The sequence below is a fragment of the Volvox carteri genome (assembly GCF_000143455.1).
Source record: "Volvox carteri f. nagariensis unplaced genomic scaffold VOLCAscaffold_91, whole genome shotgun sequence".
Taxonomy (NCBI): domain Eukaryota; kingdom Viridiplantae; phylum Chlorophyta; class Chlorophyceae; order Chlamydomonadales; family Volvocaceae; genus Volvox; species Volvox carteri.
Window position 1 is genome coordinate 63,302 of NW_003307634.1, and position 4,908 is coordinate 68,209.

Genomic DNA, 4,908 nt, shown 5'->3' on the forward strand with positions numbered 1-4,908 from the left:
AGATTTGCTAAAGTAGTTTACAGACCGGCGGCAGCGACTTCGCGGACAGCATCGCCAAGAGCGTCGACGATTGTAGCCAAAGGTCCGGTGACGTCGTCGACCTCCATCCACGCGCCGGTAGAAGTGGGGATCTTGATGGCAAAAGGGGGATCTTGAAAATTTCGGAAATGCGAGAGGCCCCGGGAGGAACCGTCTCGATACCAGACTTGTTGTATCTTACTAAACCACAACTGGATGGTGGCGTCGGAAGACACCGATTTGGAAGAGTTTCACCCGCTTAAATAGCGGAGGATGCGGCCATCCCATGAATCGTACAGCCAATTCCGAAATGGCGCGGTCCAGTCCGGAATGGCGTACCGTTGATCCATGCTTCCAATCGATGACGGGGCTCCGCGAGCCAGGGACCAGCGTCCCAGTCGTAGCCTGTGCTACGACCCCCGCCCATACTTCTGCAAGTATGGACTTCCGCCTGAGGCGGCGTTTACTTGTTGGCATCCATGACAGCTTCCCGCTCGCCGTCTGACCCAGAGGTCGGAGCCATAAAGATCTGACAGAAAAGCGGCAAAATAGGCAGTTGGAATTCAGTTAGTTCCAGCGAACTTGTCCAGTAACCGCGCCAAGCGAGAAAGGAAAAATTAGACAGAAAATGTATCAGTTTGGACCCAGATTTAAGAAGCGGAATACAACAATGTGGTGGAGCAGGTCACTGGATATGAAGGGAGGATCTTGAATCTGAACATTGACATCTTTTCTTCTATCTTCAGCTCAGGGCCTACTTTAGGTGCAGCACGTTGTGTTGCAGTCACGAGAGACAGGATGCAGATCATTCAACCTTGTGGGCCTGCTGGTGGCTGTAAGTAGATATTGGCGTTGAACTGCTTTTCAAACTGTGAAGCACAAGGATACATTACGCCATGTAAGTAGTGCCATTCGTTTCATGCCTAAATTCACTGCAGCAGTAGTGCTTTTGGAACAGCAGCCTGGATTTTCATCCAGTCAATTAGTGCCTTGCTAGTAAGCGAGGTAATATGCATGATTGATGATGTTGCTTGAAACGTATGGTTTGCCAAATAATAGGCAAAAGGCAGGACATTTCGTTACAAACCGTTCAAGAATGTTTGTTCTAAACTCGGTTAGCCCCGCCGGCCGGACCGGGTACGACAGCCTTTGCGACCGGCCACTGGACCGGAACCGGACCCGCAGAATTTGGACCGAAAAGGTGCTGCTCGACGCTCCCAATCATGTCCTAGTGATAAAGTATGACCATAGCCAGCGTTTTGAGCGGTCAGGCCGACGCGCGCGACCGGTCTTCGCGAATGTTTGGGTTGCTTTGAGACACATGGAGACACACACACATGTACGCGCACATGAAAAATGAAATAAGAAAAGTATTATTTTCTGTTTCCTTTAAATTGAAGTTGGAAGTGGAACACCCTCACAGTCCGTAACACCTAAGACCTCAAGTAACAGTGAAGTTCGATGAAATTTTGGTAATGATAACACCTAAGACCTGAAAGCATGATGAAAACGATGGAGTTCTGCCTGCGGGGCATGCCGGTCTGATGCGGGTGGCTTCAGCGCCGACGCCGACAGGGCATGGAAGTCTGTTGTGGGCAGCTGCAGCGCCGACGGTGTGGGCTACTCGCGAACGGGTCTAGCGTGCGACGGTGGAAGCTAGTGCTGAGGAATCAGGACCTTTTGCATACTTGTCGACGTTGGGGTTGCAGTAGTCGGGCAGAATGATGTGTTTAGGCTTTTGGATACGACACCAAGTCTGTCGGCTGACAGGTTGTTCGACGAACTTGATCCGTGTACCCTGCGCTGGTCCGCACATCCACCACGGAACCCGCACCCAGCACGTTACCCCGGATTTCTCCCACCCAGCTGTCAGCCCCACGTTACCTAACCTCCCGACCGCACCAAGCCTGATTGCGGACACATTGTGCAACAGAAAGGCAAGGGTATGGCCTAAGGTACCGAAGCTGTCCTGGGAATTTGCTGACAGGTTGGGATGTGGTTGATTACAAGCAACGGTTACATCACAGAAAGGCAAGGGTCTGGCCTCAGGTATCGAAGCTGTCCTTAGCCGCCTTAAGCGCGGCAGCTTCTCACTGTATGCACTTTTCTCCGCCAGGGGCAACTCCGACCACAGCTTGCCCAGCAGGCCGGAGACGCCTGCTGATGGCACCCCGTACTTCACATGAATGGTGGTGCCCTGAGAAGTTGCCAACTCATGCTGCTCCTTGCAGAACAGCATGTAAGCATTTAGAACCTGCGCACCCTTGCCGCAATTGGATCTAGAAGCACCACCATTGGTACACTGCTTCTTGTGTCGCCCAGCCTCCCCAGCCCCGCCACCCGTTCCACCTAGTCTGCACCGCTGCTGCCGCCTCCCCAGCCCCGCCACCCGTTCCACCTAGTCTGCACCGCTGCTGCCGCCTCCCCAGCCCCGCCACCCGTTCCACCTAGTCTGCACCGCCGCTGCCGCCTCCCCAGCCCCGCTGCGTGTTCCACCACTCTGCACCGCCGCTGCCGCCTCCCCAGCCCCGCTGCGTGTTCCACCACTCTGCACCGCCGCTGCCGCCTCCCCAGCCCCGCTAGCCAGAACTCTTCGGAGAGTCACCTTTTGCGCTGCCTTTACAGGACATTTGTACATCTCAGGGTGCACAGGGGTGACAATAGCCTCCAGCTCAAGGAAGTAACGCCATCCACCATGAAACCAAGGCACAGTAGGCTGAAGTAAGCTTACCGAGGCGGCTCCTCTACTGCATGCTCCACTGCATCCTCGACCTCCTGCCCCGCAGCCGCGACCCATACGAGATTGCCGCCATGGCGCGCATTGTCATACATCTGCTCCATTGCGCGCAGCTATATGATATCTACGTTAGGCATATGAGCTAAATCAAAGCCTGATAATTTTAAAGCTGGGAAACAGGCTTGATGGAAGGCTAGATGGAACGGTTGAGCGAACGGGAGGCTTAATGGAGCTCGTCGTCCACAAAATCAAAATGTCCGACAGAAAACAAAAAAATTGGATTGCTTAAAATAATGGGAATTTTATTTGGTGCCAAGTGAATGAGGCGCTTGCACAGTCGGACTGGAAGCTGGTTATTTTGGTCCGGCAGCCGGTCCGGCGATGACCGGAGCCGGTCCGGAATCCCCGTTTATTCATCGGTTATCCATCAACACCGTGAGACACAGCTAAAATACAGTCTGAAAACATCTGACAAGCCTTAACAACGGCTAACAGCACCAATTCCTGTTCTACTTCTCCAACATGGTTGTTAACAGCCAGATCCACCCACCGCCAGCCCAAACATCGTCTGACAGCCCCATCACTGTTAGAGAATCTGTTAGGCTAACATTTCCTAACAGGCACGCCTGTTAGCCGCTGTTAGACCCCCTATGAGTTCCTAAGTCCGGACTTAGGAACAGCCTGCGAATGCATAGTGGCTAAGCTGTTGTACCTTACCTCTTGTGTGCTGCGCGTCCATGTGAGCGGCGCCATCCTGGCCTGTTGGCTGGGAGAAGCGTTCGACGCTGCTTCATGGAACTGCGTCGTGCAGCAGGCCGCCTCCTCATTCCCCTCGTCCTCTGCTGCGAAGTCATCCTCGAAAGCTGCGGCAACAGCCGCCGCCAAGGCCGCCTTCTTTTCAACCGCCTTCTTGCGCTGCAGAAATAAAACCTTCAGGGCTGGATTAGCAGGCTCGTAGCCCGTGGGAGCAAGCTCGGGGTGGACAAGTTGGGTGTCGGCTTCAAGGAAGCCGGAAAAAGGGCGGGGCCCCTCTGCATCCGTACAGGCCGGTAGCAAGGGTGGCAAGGGTGACAATTGATGGGTAGTGTCAACGCGGTGGGAGATATGCTTTGTTGCAGCAGTGCTGATGGTGTGAGAGCTAAGCTTGCACCGGCGGAATCGTCAGCACCGCCTGCGGGCTCCACGCGAATCGCATCCATTCCGGGTGCATGCCGCATGGACAGTGCGGCAGACCGCAAGTCGGAATGCCCGTGCGGGCAAATGGTAACGAAAGCTGGGTGAATTTCGGTGCTGTCTGTGATGTTTATCCCCGAAGCGCCAGCGGCCTCAGCAATCTGCCCCACAGCCGCGGGGTTCATCGGGGCACACCGCAAGTCTCAGGAGGCCCCGTGCATTGGCCAAAGTAAATGTACAAACAAGGAGCTTGTGTATTTCATAGAGAAATGAAAGCAAATTATGTTGGCCTGCTGGTGGCAAGTCGGATTGCCCATGCCGGCAAATGGTAACACAAGCTGGGTGTTCGAGTTATCATACGCCGCCATCTCAGAATTCCATTGTGAGATACGCGGCAGCTTTTGGGATGAAATTTAGCGCGAGAGGCGTTGATGTGGCTTTTGAGGTCGGTGAATGGAGGCAGCTAAACTTGTTTGTGCTCATACGGTCTTTGTTAGCTACATGCGAGATACCTTGCAATAGAGAATGCTGTATAGTACCGATAACGCGTTTCAGCCGGGTGAAATATTCTGTTTGGTCCGTTACACACACACACACACACACACACACACACACACACACACACACACACACACACACACACGGACATGGGCAATCCTACAGGTCGGGGCCCCCCTGGGCGCTTCGCGCTGGGGCCCCGCCCAAAAATGAAGCACTTGCTCTGCTGGTGACCCATGGTTCCGCAGAACTCGCAAGATGGCCTATTCCCCCGCGGTTCGCTAGCACCCTGTCCCTGCTCGGGCTTAGATGGCCCAGCCCCCTTCTGCTTTTGCCCACCCATTCCCCTGGACCCCCCTGAGCTCGACGTGCTGCCCTGTCCCTGGGAACTCAAGGCAACCAAACGCTCAACAATTCCGGAGGGGATGTCAGAGGTCAAAAGCGCGGACTTCGACTTTGGGGGATTTAAGACACGGCACTGC